This window comes from Coregonus lavaretus (assembly GCF_964263955.1).
Source record: "Coregonus lavaretus genome assembly, chromosome: 14".
Lineage (NCBI taxonomy): Eukaryota > Metazoa > Chordata > Actinopteri > Salmoniformes > Salmonidae > Coregonus > Coregonus lavaretus.
In genome coordinates this window covers 14,112,876-14,121,199 of record NC_140001.1, presented here as the reverse complement: position 1 = coordinate 14,121,199, position 8,324 = coordinate 14,112,876, and positions in this window count along the sequence as shown.

Genomic DNA, 8,324 nt, shown 5'->3' with positions numbered 1-8,324 from the left:
GACACTCAACTCCATGGCAGTCTGCTCCTCAGTCAGGAAACAGGAAAACCTGTCTCCTAAAGATGGAATGAGTCTGCCTCCCTCCATTCTTCTATTCTGCCCCGCAGCATGGCGGCCAATCTCTTCACTTGATCAGCAAGATCCTGTTACGCCCCACTAAAGGAGTGGGCCTCCATCCCTTTACGTAAGCACTCTATCTACACTCCACTGGCTGGGCCTCTATGCAACCCTTCTGAAAAAACACGGTCAGACAGTGAGCCCCCAAAGGCATGATATTGGTTATTTTATATTTTTAACTTTTAAAGATTTTTAACTAGTTAACTCTCTTGGGGGACAAGGAGCATCCCACATTTTTTTACAGACTGTCATATGAAAAGTTTACATCCTAGCTTTAAAAGACAAAATGGCACACAAACACTACATTGGAACCTTCAACCATACCTGCATTCTCCAAATCTGTATTGGTCAGTTCTCAGTCAAACTCAGGAATGGGATGCAGACATCCAGGTTGGCTCCAAATTCTTCATTCACCCTCGCTGGACCAGAGCTATATCACACGTGTGCTGCCTCTCCATGTCCTCCCATACCCTAGTCAGTCACTGTGGATGAATCACTGACAATTAGTTGGCAAAAATCAAATTCTGTAGAAATCCTGTATTTACAGTACAGTCCTTCCTCCTCTGTAGCCACTACAGACCCATCACTGAGGATCTACCACAGGGGTTGGTGGTGCTGTCTGCAGTGTGGTGGTGTGCTGTCTACCTGTGTGTTCTGCTCCTCCACACCTTGGTCGTACTGACCCAGGCTCAGGGTACTGCGGCCCGGCTGCTTAATCTATCATTCATGCCGTGGGGGATGGAGGTGGAGGGACAGGGAGATCTTATTCAGTGCTTACTTGAGTGTCTACTAGCTCGACGGGGTGTAACACAAAGATGCAGAAACACAATCCAATCCAACCCTCCTCCGAGTCTCTCTCGTCGTGTGTGTGTGTGTGTGTTCGCACCAGCAGCACAGCAACCCCCACTGACATAGCATAGGACCGGTTACTGATCTTTGATTACATTGCAGGCTAATTATAAACTAATCAAAGTATAGTTCAACTGGGCCTCCGCTATTTCAGAAGGGTCTCTGACTGCTGCTGCAAATGCCCATAGCAAAATGTAGCAAAATGTTTTGCAACACAAAACTAAAACAAGTGTTTCTAATTGGACAGGTTTAGGTAATCACTCCCTGTTTCAGTCCATTTAGTGACTAATGAATGCGATCCTGATATTACATCTTACAGCTCTCTGATCAGATGTCGTTGATTGTGGATTCAAGATTTTTTGCTTTGCTTGTGCACCATAGAAAACTACACACGCTTGACAAGAAATGTCCCAAGGTTTACAAGATATTCTCCAAAAGGCCTGGGAATACGAACATAATGTCCCTTTATCCTCTCCATTCATATATAAATCAATTTATTTACATCTTTGCCCTATAAACACACAGTTGAAAGAAAAAAGAAGAGACAACTTTTAAAATATAAACTTTAGCCAGAGACTGTCGGGTCGTATCAGGATGAGAGCGTTTGTGGTGTTCCCCCCATTGGCTATTCACAGGGAAAGACCACAAGGGAGCAGTAACCTGGTTACCTCAGTAACATGGTAACCTATAGTAGCAAACTCACATGCACGGATGCAAGCAAGTACGCATGCACACACGCACAGGGAGAAGGAGAAGCACAGGTGTCCGTTTCCACTGGCCCGATGACCTAAACGAGAGAAAATATCCAATTTCCCTCTATTTGTGGCAGTTCAAGCTGCTTCCCACCATTGGAGTAAAGTTAGACATAATGGATGTTCAGATGTTGCCCATTTCAATTATCCACCCTCCACTCCGAAAGTTGTCAGGGGGCTACTTCTGCCTGAACCCCCCGCCTCTCTCTCCCCAATCCGGCAGCCCAGCAATGCTTGTCCAATCTTAACAAGCTTTGCGCTACCCACTGGGCTCTGATTCAGCACGAGACCCGGTTAAATCCAATTACACAGGAGTCAGAGAGGTTGATTTTCCCATTAGAGATTCCATGCTGAGAATGAAGGCTGGATGATAACACTCACATCATCAGAACATTACTGCCAGGTCCCTCCCTCTCTTGCGCTACCTCTCTCTCTACCTTTCTCTCTCTCTCTCCCTCTCTCTCCCTCTCTCCCCCTCTCGCTCTCTCTCTCTCTCCCATTCCCCCTTTTCCTCTATCCCTCTCTTTCTCTCCCTTTTTCTCCCCTTTTCTTTCTTTCATAGTCCATCAAAGTAATTTTTTCAGAGCAGCGGAACGAGGGCCGGGCTCCCGTCTTCAGTTCATGTTCCAGCCGTGGAGTATACGGTCAGCAAGGTTAATTACTCCCTGTATACATTGAAGGCAGTTCTTTACTTTCACAACATTTCATGTCTCTGTCTGAAGCTACAGTATATGACATAAGAACCACCTGTATGTATTTCTTTCAACTTACAGTATGATTTAATTTGTATGTGAACAGCATTTTCCCCTATTCTGTATGAATAGCAACGGTCATGAAAATTGTTAAACCGTTTTAAAAACAATTTTAATAAATGCAACAGTTGGACAATTAACTTTTTGAATTTTTAAAATCCATCAGATATTGACTTAATTATAGCACATAAAACATTTTACTGGCACGGACAAATAATGAGTTCAGGGATTTTGGTAGGAATTCAAGTATTCCATTTATTGTCAAATGTTACTTTTTAAAAATAGAATGCACTCATATACAGTGCCTTCAGAAAGTATTCATACCCTTTTGACATATTCCAGATTTGATTGTGTTACAGCCTGAATTCAAAATGGATGACATAGATATTTGGTCTTTGCGAGCCATTGGAGAACCTCCCTGGTCTTTGCGAGCCATTGGAGAACCTCCCTGGTCTTTGAGAGCCATTGGAGAACCTCCCTGGTCTTTGCGAGCCATTGGAGAACCTCCCTGGTCTTTGTGGTTGAATCTGTGTTTGAAATTCACTGCTAGACTTAGGGACCTTACAGATAATTGTATGTGTGGGGTACAGAGATGAGGTAGTCATGTTAAACACTATTATTACACACAGAGTGAGTCCATGCAACTTATTATGTGACTTGTTAAGCACATTTTTACTCCTGAACTTATTTAGGCTTGCCATAACAAAAGAGTTGAATACTTATTGACTCAAGACATTTCACCTTTTATTTTTAATTAATTAGTAAACACTTTGTAAAACATAATTCCACTTTGACATAATGGGATATTGTGTGTAGGCCAGTGATTTTTTTCTTCTCAATTTAAATGTTTTATTCAGGCTGTAACACAACAAAATCTGGAAAAATTAAAGAGGTGTGAATACTTTCTGAAAGCACTGTATACATTTTCTAAATAAAAAAATAAAATAAAAATAATAATAATAAATCATTTTCTAATGGTATCAGGTATTTACAAATATTTTGTGTTAATATAAAGACAATTATATGTGCCTTATTTGCATAAATACACTGGGCGTATTTTCATATATGAATAGATTAACATAAAGGGGTGGAACATGGCTGCAACCACCAAAAACGTGGCTCTGTCTAGGCCTACTTGCACTCACCTGCACTGTCTAGACTGCCTCATTAATTACTGTTGTTGTCACGTTCTGGTGCATAATTCAACAAGTGTGCCAACAGCAGGATACCCTCGGATTACACCTATCTATACATAATTTACATAGTTTGCAAGATCAGACATAATATCACTATAATCCGAGTGTTCATTTTCAGAAGTTGCTTTCATTTCAGCGCATCTAATTTGTAAACATTTAAACTGTATTAAATTATAACTTTTTTCAATTCCACACAAAATGAACACCCATCAAAATAACGTTATTCTTCTCTTTCTTGTGATGAAAGGGTCGAGACGATGTCTTAAATCCCAGACGAAGCTTTACCGTTCTTATAGATGCAACGAAAAGACAATGTATTCCATGAGCCCATTTCAGCCATCACCAGGATGTGTTTGATAGGACCTTATAAACACTTCCGCGGGCGTGACGTTTATGGGAAAAAACGACTGGCACAAGCAAGGGTATAAAAGAGTCGCAGGAGTAAAATTAAAGCAATCAATCCAGCGATATTTAAGTGACAATCAGTAGCAGTGCGTGGGTAAAATCACTGGGGAAGCCAGCATGGTCAAGCAAGTTAATGTTTCCGACATTTTCAGACCACTAAACAACTATTGACTTAGAACCACAGAGTTACCGCAAGTAGCAAAGAACAGGAGCTGCCTCAACTATTCCAGCACCATTTCAACTTCAACATCATCAAATCAACTATGCTTAGTCTAATACAGTGACACCTAAAAGATACCAAAAACAATTTAGTCCAATCAACTTAAGCTAAATATGATGTCCATGGTTCTGAATTCTGTGTGCTTGCGTGCGTGTGTGTGCCATGTTCTTGAAAGTAGAAAAACATGTTGACTCACACTACTTATAGAGAAACGCTAATGCCATCCTCCTCTCTTTCATGTTGACAAAACGGTCTACCACTCTGTCATACAGTACACACTTTTATTTTTTGTTGTCCTAGGCTACCTGGCTAAAATGCTTGCTCCCTAGCCTAACTTCCATTCATGGATAACATTAGCTAGTTAACATTAGCCTTCTACATCTAGCTAGGTATTGAACTTTCATCCTCCCAGGCCAGGGGCACAACAATGTATGAATTAATGGTTGGATCAGAATGGAGAATTAAGTAAAACCACAAGTCCAAATCCCTATCTCCATCCATGGCTAATTTAGGAAAGGGCCAATTTTAGCTAGCTGGCTAGCTATCCACCTGAGATGCAACAATTCAAGTTTTTCTGTCAATGAGGTATGATCTCAATGGGATTTGATAGGAGTGATGCCAAATCCAAGCTGGCTTCCCGTGACACTTTTTTTGGTGCGCCAGGACCATTAACAGTTGAGCTCGCTCAGTTTAGCTCAAAGCTGATTGGCTAATTTTTTATACTTTTTTGTCAAGGGATGCCAGATGCTCGCTGGCTTCCCTTGTCTTCAGTGCTACGGGCGGCAACAATGTCATACTCGTTTGGACCAGACAGCATCAGATAGATGGCCTACATCTAGAGAGACAGAGGGGTGCTGTTTCGATCGCTCGGATGCATTCTCGTGTGAGATACATTCAGCCTCTTGTGAAGTGAAGGAAAATGATGAAACACAGAGACTAAATTATTTTATGTTTTTATTTTATTGGTCCATTTTTGGGGGAAGCCTGGCTTCCCTTGGCATCTATGAAAACACGCCACTTGACAAGTGGATTTTTCACCCCTCAAACACAGGAAATAGTTGACTGAAAAATACAGGTCCTCAGGTGGGCGGGGCATGCGCTTTGCTAGTATGAACAACCTGACTATACAGCACTGAATACAGCTCAGCTGTGATGATATCCTTTACACCACTTAAAGATCCACAATGCAGAGAAACAGGAAGGCACAAAGGATAAGGGTGAAAAAGTGACCAAAAGTTATTCCCAACTTGGTCGACCTTGCACTATGGCCATTGCACTATGCCCAATGGGCCCTGGTCATTTGAGTAATTTAGCAGATGCTCTTATAAAGAGCGAATGACAGTAGTGAGTGCATACGTTCTCGTACTGGACCACATGGGAATCGCACTCACAACCCTGGCATTGCATCACTGGTGAATGAGAAGGATACTTTTTCTCCATCTTACCCTCTAAGCCAGTGGTTCTCCAACCTCTCCTCGTGGATCCCAGCCGTTCCATGTATTTGATCTATTCCAGAGCTAGCACACCTGATTCAACATGTCAACTAATCATCAAGCCCTTGATGAGGTCAATCAGGTGAGCTAGTTCAGTGCTACAACAAAATTGTGAAACCTATTGGGGTCCCTGAGAAGAGGTTTGAGAAACACTGCTTAGCCAGTGTTTGTTAATCCTGGTTCTGAGAACCCAATGGAGTGCACATGTATGTTTTTGCTCTAGCACTACACACCTAATTCAAATCATCAAAACTGGATGATCAATTGATCATTTCAATCAGCTGTGTAGCGCTATGGCAAAAACTACAATGTGCAAGCCTTTGGGTCCCCAGGACCAGGATGAAGAAACACTGCTCTAAGCCTATGAAAAGGGCCGTCCTCCCCAAAGAACACACATGATTGGTCTTGACCCGGGTCACACAAAGGTCAACCGCATTGATCTCGCTAAAGCTGAAAGATGGAGGGTGTGTGATCTCCCAATACAATAGCATTGTGACAGAGGAACTGAAGCAACTTTTAGATGTTAGGTCAATGCAGCAGTCTCTCAGAGCACTGTCATCATCTGCCATGTCAAATAGAAGAGGAGGGATTGAATCTGTAAGAGAGAATTTAGATCAAGCCTGTCCGAGAGAGTCCCCCCTGCAGTTCAACCTCTTTCACTGCTCCCTCTCTGTCTGATGCTAACAGCTAGCTGCCTGTGTTGGAGCATATTGAGAGCTGACTGGTTCAAAGTAAATACATAATGGCGCTTTTTTAGTGTCCTCCTGACCCTACACCGTTACAACTTCATTGCCAGTCCTGAAGTAGTCCATCTTCGCTCTCTCTAGACCATTTTAGAACAACAGAATGGATGGACTAGCGGCAGTCACTTTTTGTAACTCTTTTTAGTGTTTTTGTCTTTTTCATAATTGAGTATAAATATGAGTATAATGTCATAATAGCATCTTGCAATGTCTAATTGGGTGTACTGATAGAGTCTAGAGATGTCTGGTCAACCACCTATTTTTTCATCTTCAATGGTCAGAGCAGACACTGATGTCGACCTACTGTAGTGTCCAGGATTTGTAGATACTCCAAAAACATCTCCATTACAACAAATGTGTAAACTTCAATATGTGTTGATGGAACCGTGGTTCAGTGGTCAAATCCCACTGTTTCCCCATTATTCCTGAGCAAAGGCACAAGAGAGAATGTCATCACTGTATTCTCTGAACAGGCAGTCGTTTACTGGGACATCCTTTTCTGATGCAGACAGTGGTGACTTTACTTGTGTAGGGGGATCTAGTGATCTGGGTCCGTGTTCTTAAAGCATCTAAGACTAGGAGTGCTGATCTAGGATAAGGTCCCCCCTGTCTACGCACTCCTGCTCTGAGATACTTTATGAATATGGGCCCTGGTTGATTGCCTTGGCTGTACTGTATGTCACAGACTCCAATCCTTAATCAGTATAATGTAACTAATGTAACCACTTCTGAAATCCATTGAGAGAGCAATGTCACAGTCAAAATGACATCAGCCTGTAAACACACAAGCAGAGCTGTAAATGTTTTGTTACATTTACATCTTTCTCTTGCTCAACATATTTTTTCACTTTCTCAAATTATGTATCTCAAAATAATTTCTCTCCACATATTTTTTCCTCTCTCTTAACATAATAATATAAAAAAGTCTGTAGAGATAACATTGTTACATATTTATGCAAGAGCTATAGGAAGACAATAGAATGGTCAGACTATAAAAATAAAAAAAACTAGATATGCTTGAAGCAGTGAAGGGGATTGTGGTCCCTCGGCAAATAATCTAAGTAGAGCCCTGTGAATAATACAGTGTAACCCCACGGGCTCTAGGACCTCGATTTTCTGGATCTTTGGGGAAGCTCTTATTTTGTCCGTTACGTTCATGCATGTAATCATTGATTGTGTCCATTGCGACAGCGTGATTTACCATCTGTGGTGTCCCAAGGGTTGACACTGCGTTCATTGGCTCTATCCCCACAGGCTTAGAGGAATTTGTGTTAATTTCCGGTTGTGAATTTTACTCTTATAGGTCTCTCAAATTCTAGTTGTGTATGTGAACGTGGACAACATATTGTAAAGTTGGTAAACCCACCAAAATAACAGTGAAATAGAAAACTTGTCCACCTTTCCTAAGTAGTTGTCCTTAGCAGTTTAGCCCATAAGAGCCTATTGCTTCCAATTTTTATTGTCACCTAAAGTAGGCTAAGACTGAAGTCGAAATACTGTGTCCCATAACACAGGTTGACATCACCAACTCAAATCTCTTCTGACAAGTGTCAACTTTGCAGCCCTGTTGTTTCCTTGGCTCCCTTTACCTCCCCTGCGCGCCTCCCAGCCTATTTTTCCCGCTGTTGTGCGGAGAAAAGACGCGGGTGCAGCGGCGGGGAAACAAATTGTCTGCAAGCACTCGCCTTTTAATTCACATTCATTCAGTTTCAGACGCTCACAAGTAGCGATAGACACCACCAGTCGAAGGTCTGTAATAACGACTATTGTTGGAATACTTGAAAACTGGAACTTGGG